Source organism: Orycteropus afer, unplaced genomic scaffold (genome assembly GCF_000298275.1).
Source record: "Orycteropus afer afer isolate SDZICR_OR568_19922 unplaced genomic scaffold, OryAfe1.0 scaffold00018, whole genome shotgun sequence".
NCBI classification, from domain to species: Eukaryota; Metazoa; Chordata; class Mammalia; order Tubulidentata; family Orycteropodidae; genus Orycteropus; species Orycteropus afer.
This window is the reverse complement of record NW_006921605.1, coordinates 4,470,569-4,480,094: the sequence shown is the minus strand read 5'-3', so window position 1 is coordinate 4,480,094 and position 9,526 is coordinate 4,470,569.

The window sequence follows — 9,526 nt, the reverse complement described above, 5'->3', positions numbered from 1 at the left end:
TCCCCCAACACTCCTTAACCCTCCAGCCTGTTTTCCAGTCTGTCACCATTGGTCAGTGTCTCCATCCACAGGGCTGTCACTGTGAAAGGAGAATATACTTACGTGAAGTGCCCTGTGTCCCTTTTCCTTCACCCTCCTCTGCAAACAGGGCTGGGTGCCTCAGGCCTGCCCAGGTCCCCACCTCGCCCCAGGCCTGGCGCCATGATGCAGGAGCACCCTTGCCTGGCCTCTGCTCCCCTCGGGGTTACCCTGGAACCCGCCTGTGTACAGAGCAGGACGGTCCAGCTTGTTGTCAGAACCTGCAGGAATCCCAGGCCCAGAACCAGGAATAGTCACCGAGGCCCCCCTGCTGGTGAGTCAGCCTCTCCCTGCTGAGTTGCTTCAGCTGCCCTGTGCGGCTTGGCCAGGGCGGTTGCCAGGAGGCGCGGCCGCCCCTGGAAATCAACGGGAAGACAGATGTGTCCTGGGGGTGGGTTCGGAGGAGCTGATGCACCAGGCCTGGGTGGGGAAAGGGCTCTCCATTCTCTGTCCTTGGTGGCACTGAGGGCCTGGGAATGGTGTCCCCAGTGAGGAACGGCGGGCCTGTGACCTCCTTAAGGTCCTGGTTGACAGGCCAGCCAGAAGAGGGGCCCCCACGCCATTTGTGGTGGTGGTGTAACATGGGGGGTGGGTCATCAGTGATTGCTGGGGAGCGGTGGTGGACTGGTGGCCACTGCTGCTCCCTGGAGCAGGTTAGGTCTCCACTGAAATATTGCATTGTTAGCAAGAAAAAGAGACCGTGTGGGGCTGCTTCCCTCCCCAAAGCATCTGTAAAACCCCTGTCTCCAGACTCACTCTGTAGCAGGCAGAGTGGGCCCAGTGATTTGCATCTATCCTCTCCCTGAACTATGACAACCCCCCAGCCCTTGGGATTAGCATTGACACCCATTGGAGAGATGGAGAAGCAATGTCCTGGCTTTGAAGGGGTGGAGGCTCTGAAGCCCAGCTCCTTTGGCTCCTGAGTATGGGAACCAACATGAGGGGGCCCCCCAGAGGCCCAGGTGCCCGAGCCCCTCCCCCAGCTTGCTCGATACCCAGCTGACTTCCTGTCACTGGAAGAGCGGCTGCCGGTAGAGCAGGGCAGGGCGGTCCCCTTCCTGTGGTTCAGGTAAGGGCCTAACCCACCCTCTCTCTCCTTTCCCAGGCTTCAGAAGTCAACCTGGGTACCACAGAGCGCTCCCTTGGAGCCAGAGCCCTTAGTGCCAGGGTGAGGTGGGACTGGGGAGAACCTGAGGGCTTCCCCTTCAGCTGCGCAGACCCCACGCCGTGGGGGTTCCTCCATCGCCCCCTCTCTGAGGATCAGGAGGGTGCAGGCTTTCTGTACCTCTTCTTCCCCAGCTCTCCTCAACCTGTCCCCGGTTACCTGGTTCCAGTGGAGCATCTGAGAGATGGAGGCTTCCACAGTGCCCACGCGCCCTCACCTTTGCTGTCCCAGGCCTTTGGGAAGAGCAGCTCTTATAAGCATTCCTGGCCCTCTCCCAGGTGGTTGAGCCCTGGGAGAGCATTGCCAAGGCACTTAGGGCCCTGCCCAGATTTCCCACGCCAGCTCCGTGCCTCCACCTCCCTTTCCCTCCTGCCCAGGGAAGCTCAGAAGGAGCTTTCTAGAGGATGATGTTCCTTGTGGGCAGGTCATCTGAGGTTGCTAAAACTAAGCTCTTCACCAGAGAAATGCAGGACGCATCCCTGTGGCTAAATGAGGCAATGTCTCTTGCGCACCGGGCCATGCCAGGTGGCTACAAATGTGTGCTCCCTTCCTGAAAGGGCTGCCCAGTGGCCACGAAGCCCATGGCTTGGCCCTGTGGTTGGCTTGGCCATCTGCTGGGTTCTATCCCTGGGTGCTTTTCATCCTGTCCCCTGCCCTCAAGGTGTCTTGAATGGGGCATAAGGGGACATTCCACTTGCCCTCCTCAGAAGAGCAAGGAAGGACACATGTCCGAGGCTCTTCTGGAAGATGTAAGGAAAGGGGGGAAAAAAGAAAAAGGCTTTCATTTCAGATCCCACGGGACTACTGCACTGGCTTGAATAAATAATGTCCCCCCAAATTCATGTCTCCCTGGAACCTGTGGATGCAGCCTTATCAGGAAACATCTTTGCAGATGGCGTACGGTGAGGTTGTACTGGTGCAGAGTGAGCCGCAATCCAATGACTGATTTCCTTAGAAGAAGGGGAGTCTGGACACAGACACACACATGTGAAGACAAAGGCAGAGCCTGGAGTGATGCATCTACACGGCAGCGATGGTGGCCACCACCAGGCGCTGGGCGAGAGGCAGGAACAGGTCCTCTGCTCGAGCCTTCGGGGAGAGCACAGCCCTGCCCGCACCTTGATCTCAGGCCTCTGGCCTCCAGAGCTGTGTCAGAGCACACTTCTGTTGCAGGCTGCCCAGTTCACGGGACTTGGTTAGGCAGCCCCAGGAAGCTACTTGCAAACCAAATGTCAACCCAAGGGCAGTGGGGGAAACAGAAAGAAACTCATCAGGCACAAAAAGAAAAGGCTGGGGTGGGGGGGTGGACCAGAGAGTGCCAGGAAGGAGCACTTCCTCAGCCGGACAGGAAACCGGGGGCTGGCTGCTGAAGCGTGGATGTTGTGCACGGTCTGGGATGCTGGCCGGATTGAGATGTCCGAACCTTGCTGGGCTTGTGCAGGACCCAGGGGAGCCTGCTGATGAAAACCGATGATGCTCGGGTCTCCTCCTCACAGCCATCAAGGTCTGCTTGATAAGCCCCAAGGCAAGGTGGCTAGGTCCCCACTCAAAGTCCTACACAGTAAGATGAGTAGATGGGCTGAATGATCAGGTATGTCCAGGTAAAAGTGTAGATACCCATGACCATATATAAAGTTGGCAGACATTTGTATTTGTATGTGCTGTAAGAAAGTCCATGTAACTAGAACTAACAGGGCAAAATTATAGTAACTTCTTAGGCACATTCAAACACCCAGATGGAGTGAGTTGTTGGACCTGTGGGCTCGGGACCATGGTTGCAGGGGACATCAAGCTCAATTGTTATAACATACTACACAAAAACATTGTTCTACATCCACTTTGATGAGTAGCAACTGAGGTCTTAAAGGCTTGCAAGTGGCCATCTAGATGCAACCATGGGTCTCTCCTCGTCCAGAGCAAAGAAGAATGAAGAAAACTAAAGACCTATGGAAACAATTAGTCCAAGGAACTAGTGGACCATGCAAACCTCAGCCTATGTGGCCATGAGACCAGAAGAACTAGATGGTGCCCAACTACCACTGTGAATCACTTGGAAAGGGATCAGTGCAGGAGATCCTGGACAGAGTGGGAAACAATGTGGAACCAAACTCAAAATCATAAAAAAGACCAGATTTACTGGTCTCATAGAGCCTGGTGAGAACTCTGAGACTATGGTCCCTTCTGGTCTGGACTTAAATTCATTCCCATGGCTTCCAGCCAAATAATAGACAGGCGTATGGGGTGAACATTTATACCAGGTAGAACCAATCCTTAGAACTATCAATCATGGGAGAACCGAAGGGCAGTGTTTGCATAGGGGCAGGAATGCATAGGAAAGAAGGACAGACACAAGGAAGAGGTAACTGCATGGAGGAAGTGGGAAGAGAGCTGTTACACTGTGGGGAATTGCAGTCAATGTCATGAAACAAAACGTGCATGAACTTGCTGTATGAAAAATGAATTTTCTCTGTAAACTTTCACCCACCACAATAAATATTAAAAAAAAAAAAAAAGTCCTGGACAGTGAGCAGTGATGTGGGCCAGCGCCCCAGCTTTCCAGCCCCCCAGTCAGTGCTCTGACCTGGCCACTCAGCTCCCTTGTAGTCGGGGATGCCCACACTGACGTCCAGCACCTCGGTGGGGTCGGGTGGAGGGCACAGTACGGGTGCTGGGCAGGGGAGCTGAAGCCTGAGAGCTTGAGATTAGATTCCAGCCCCTCCTTCCCGGCTGTGTGACTTGTACACTACCTCCACACTCCACACTCTCCTCAACAGAAAAAATGGGGCACAGTAATATAGTTAACCACTCCTCTGCTAACCAGAAGATGGGCAGTTCAAACCCACCCAGTTGCTCTGTGGGAGAAAAGCCTTGGCATCCGTAAAGCCTAGGAAATCCTAGGGGGCAGGTCAGCTCTGTTACACAGGGCACTACGGATCGGAATCGACTTGACAGCACCTAACAACACTAGTACCTAACTCCTGGGGTTGGTTGGTTAGTACCTAACTCCTGGGGTTGTTGGAGAATTATCTGAGTTAATACTTAGCATGTGCTTAGACTAGTGCTTGACACATAGCAAGCACGCCTGTTAAAGTGTCGGTGGAATGAAGCCAACATGCCGGGTGGCTGAGGGCTCTCTTCATCCAGGATTGGCGCCCACGAGAGGCCTGCAGAATGGCAAGCCTGCCAGGCACGGGGCCACTGAAGCATGCCATACGGCCCCCATCTGTTTCCCATAGAGCCCTCCAGAGACAACAGAGATCCGCCCACATTCTGGGAAGGCTGACTCAGTTGCGTGAATCCTGCCACCGAGGCCAAGGTCACCTTATAATCCTGGCCAGGGCCAGCTTCCTGCTCCCGGAGGCAGGCTCGGTCCCCTGCCGTGGCCTCCACCATGGGCCCTGGTCAGAGGCACCCTGTCAGCTGTTGCTGCTCACCAGGGGGGCTTAGGGAGAGATGGGGTGAGTCACCACCACTCATCACCCCACGGACCGAAAACCCAGTGTACACATCACATCCGAGTGACGGCACTGCCTGTCACCTTTCCAGATAAACACAGCATGTGCGCGCAGCAACTTGCCCACCCCACATATGTGTCCAGTAAGTCTTCACTCATCTGGCCACTTCCCATCTTTCTGTGGGGCCCCGTGGCCTCCACCCCGAATCTGGCTTTGTTAACTGGCTCCTCGCCAGATCTGTCTCCTACCGGCCCCAGAGGCCAGGCTGACAGCCCCAGAGACCAGCCCTAGGGCCTGGCACAAGATGCCCGGGGGGGGGGGGCGCTCCCCTCCCCCACTCAAGACTGACCAGCTCAGGCCCATCCTGAGTGTGGACACCAGGTCGCTCACTGCAGCTGGGCCCCTTGGCTGACCTTCTCAGCTCCTCGTCTTCCATTGGGGAGGCCTGGCAGTGGGCCTGCCGGAGAGCCCAGCTGTTTCTGGGCTCCTCCCCTTCCACTCCACGGCTCTGGCTGGAGCCCTGGGCAGGGTCCCTGCTGAGTTCTCAGCCAAACCCCAGGCCCGCGATGGCCTGCCGGCTTCCAGTGGGGAAGCCCCAACGTGTGGGGCAGTATCCCATAACCGTGCACTGCCCCCACATTGAGCAATGCTTGCTCGTCTCTGATGGTCTCTGATGGTCCCTTTCCTACTTTCACGGGTGACAAGGCCCCAGAAAAGGGCAGTGAGTCACTGAAGGACCGGGCCTGGATGCCTGGCTCCTCTCCCTCCCGCCTCCTCCTCGTAGGATTCTGGAGCAGGAAGGAGCATGGAAGTCCACTTTCTCCATAGTCAGGATTCCAGAAAAGATAGTTTAGGGGCACACTGGGGTTCCCTGGACACGGGAGGAGGGTGGTGTGAGATCATGTACGGGGACACATTCTGAAAAAAAGGAAAAGTGTCTTAAGGCATTTGACTGCTAACCAGGAGGTCAGCGGTTCAAACCCACCAGCTGCTCCACAGAGGGAAGATGGGCCATCTACTTCCGTAAAGATTTACAGCCTCAGAAACCCAATGGGCATCACTATGAGTCAGAACTGACTCCGTGGCAGTGGGTTAGAGTGAAGGGGTTCACAATAAGTCTTTGCTTCTTGAAGTGAAAAGTTACAAATGAATTAACTAAGTCTTCAGAACACCTGAGTACCTCTTTCTTTGCATAGTCACTGGCCAGGTGTTCAGTGGACTTCTACTGGGTGCCCGACAGGGTGCTGGGCTTTGTGAAGGACGGAAGCAAACAGACACACAGGATAGCCTGTTGCCGCCAAGTCCATCCTGACTCACGGCCGCCCTGTGTGTGATACAGTAGAACGCCTCCACGGGGTTTTCTTGCCTGTAATCTTTATGGAAGTAGGTTGGCAGGCCTTTCCCCCGTGCTGCCACTGAATGGGTTTGAACCACCAACTCTGAAGTGAGTAGCTGAGCGCAAACTATTTGCACCACTGGGGACTCCCTGGTAGGGAGGGGACGGTCCATAAATAGTTGTTGAGCAGATGAGTCAGTGATGAAGACAGAGTTTCTGCCCTCAGAGAATTTACAGTGCTGTCTGGAAGGAAATCAGGAGACAATGCCACCCTCTAACCAAATGCTAAGTGAACATTGCAGGCTGCAAGAACAGGGTGCATTCAGAGGGGAGAGGGGTCCCCTGGCCTGTAGGCGTCAGGGACAGCTTCAGAGAGGGGGCAGGAAAGAGGGCAGCCTTGGCAGAGACAGAACTCCAAGAAACGAGCGGGAAGGATGTGCGCAAGCACGGCCCCCAGATGGGCATGGAGGGATGCGTGTACCGGACAGCCAGGTGCACGCTTCCCTGTGTTGGCGGAAGCAGGGCCCTGTGTGTGGGAGCACAGTGCTGCTGAAGTTAACGTCAGCTTCTAGCAACCAGCATAAGCCATCTCCAGGAGAGCCTGCAAAGGTGAGTGGGAAAGCAGAGAAGCCTTCCCTGGGAAGGAGCAGAAGGGTCTGGAAACCCAGCCTGGTGCACACGCCAAGGGGAACCAGTGTAGATCCTGCGAGGCTGGGCTGTAGGCCAGAGTCAGCAGTATTTTCCCAAGTGCCTGCTGAGGCCATGCCAGATCTGCTCCGAGTTCCCCAGGTTTCTCGTTTCCGGGCCGTTTCCCTCTTTCTGACACTTGGAGTGCTGTGTTCTGCCCCTCGAGGGAGCACCTGCTGTCTCGCCTTCAGGCTCACGTCACCTCTTCTGGGAAGCCATTGCAAGTCACTTCCTCCTGGGCATCCCCAGCTGTACCCTGCACACGACCATATTTTCACACCGTTGCTTTTCAGGACACTTCTTGGTTTTCATGTCTGCTTCCCAACTGAGGCTGGCAATTTCCTGCAGCCAAACTAGTTCCTGGTGGCCTAGTACCTCCAGTAATCGATCATCACCCAGAACGACCTCCCACCTGTGTTGGTATCATCTGGGGCACCGTTGGATGAGGGTCAGGTGCTGCAGCCCACCCCCTCCATGGCACAACCTCACTAACGTCTTGTGGTGAATAGTGGCCCCTGGAGTTGTGCAACACAGTGGATGGGGAGGGGGGTGCTGGTGGTGGTGGTGGTTCTCGTGGGCTTTATATATTGCATGTCTGCACCTTCAACAAGGAGCTTGGTAGCTTGGGTGGTTTGGATGAACTGTTAACGGGAAGGGCTGGCGGTTCAAACCCACCCAGGAGCTCTGTGGAAGACAGGCCTTGCAGTCTGGTTGTGTTAAGATTAAACCCCCTTGCCACCAAGTTGATGCTGACTCACAGAGACTTTATAGGACAGAGTAGAACCACCTAGAGTGTTTCCAAGGCTGTAAATCTTTCTCCGAAAGAGCAAGCGGCTGGCGTATTCAAAGTTTCAACCAGCGGCTTAATGTTAATCACTGAACCACCAGGGCTCAGCCAAACAATGTTACGTGGAACAATTCCACTCTGTATGGGGTTATAATGAGTCAGGGGGCCCACTGGACTGGCTAAGGCTAACACACCATGCTTCAGGACCTGGAACATGACAGACAACTAAGTAACATGACAGTGGAACGCCACATAAACCAAGGTTTGCTGTGTGAAAAAATACTAGGATTGGAGATTTGGAGGCAGGAGGGAGAGAGAGGGGCAATGTTTTCTGTGTGTGATGTGGATGGCAAACATGTATTCTGTTTGTCGGTCTGGGAGGTCGCCAGCCTTCTGCTGCTACCAAGGGTGGGGGACGGTGTCAACACGGCAGTGTGTGGTTTTAGCCCCCAGAGCCCTGGCCGCTCTCCAGAAGGCCTTGGTTCCCTAGGCCACCAGCCTCCCAGGCTGCTGCTGTTGCTTAAGGCCTTGCTGCAATCGGAGCGCTCCGAGTGGGAAGTCCAGAGTTCTCTCCGCTTCTGGGAACAACCTCCCGCCCCTCCCCGCACAGCTCCCACAAGCAGGCCTCTTGACTGTGGCGGGTGGGCCTCACTGGGATTTCACAAACGCCTGGCCTGTTCCCAGCACTGCACAGCTGGGAGGGCTCAGTGCTGGGGGAAGGGGAGGAACAGTCACCCTCCCCCATCCCCACGTCCTGGGGTCCAGGGCCCAGGGCCCGAGCCCCAGGGAGAGGGAAGGGCTGCACTTGTCCGAGCTTGCTCCTGCTCTCGGCAAGCCCTGGGCCTTCCCGCCCGGCTGACTTCCCAGCCGGCTCAGAAAGGTTCCAGGAAGGATTTCCCTGTCCCAGTGATACTGCCTCGGAAACCCAAGGAGGGGTCGCTATGAGTCGGGTTTGACTCGACGGCACATAACAACAACAACAGGAAGAGGGGAAGCTGGGCTTGTTTTCCCCGAAGGCAGGAACGACAGCGAGTGGTCTCAGAGTCACCTAGCCAGGGCCTTGGGCATTCAGACCCCTCCACCCCACCATCCTCGGGGATTCCTCTCAGAAGGACTGACTGGGGTAGAGTGCCGGAATCAGAAATTTCCTCCACACCCTGGAGGACCTGAGAGTCCAAGTGCTGCAGATGGTTACCGTTACCATGCTGGCTCCTAACTGAAAAGTTGGAGGCTTGTGTGCACCCAGAAGCACCTCAGAAAGCCTGGCAATCTGTGTTTGAAAAACCTGCCCCTGAAAACCCTAGGAACACACTTGAGGGGCCATGAGTCGGAGCTGAGTCAACTCGCCATCACCTGTTTTTTCTGGAGAGGCCAGTTGGGGCCGTGGATGGTGGAAAAGGCTTAGCAGAAGCAGCCCTCCATTCTAGGTTGGGTTCCCATAGGGCCGCCATTGCTCCCTCCTGAGCTAGCCCCACAGCCCTGGAAGAACGGCCTCAGCTGTTCAGGGCCTCAGTTTCTGTTTCCGAAATGGACCTGTTCAGACCTGCCAGACTTTCAGGACAAGCTGGTCTTCCCACCTGGGGGTGAGATGAGTGACTGACATGTGGTGTGATGGTGTGTGTGGGATCTGAAGACACAGCTTGTGGTAGGAACTACAGTGTGGGCTTACATATTTACTGCTTTTGTTGGCCTCTTCCTCCCCTCACCCTAAACCGGGCCTGCAGCGCCTTGTCCTCATCACACACTGGAATAGTCCTAGTAGATACTGGTCGGGTGAACGAACGAATGAGCGAGTGAGTGAATGAATGAATGAGGGTTGGGGTGCGGGCCCCAAGGGCAGGACCTAGAGCACGTGTTTGGGGTCCGGGGTTCTGCCGGCCTGCAGAGGCATGTCGGCCCCGGAGACAGGAAACCTCGGTCCACTCCCACCCGGGGAAGACTTCCTAAGGCGCCTCCCCTCGGAGGGCCAGTGACCCCAAATGACGATTGCTTTGGTCCCTCCTCCCCCAAGAGCGGGG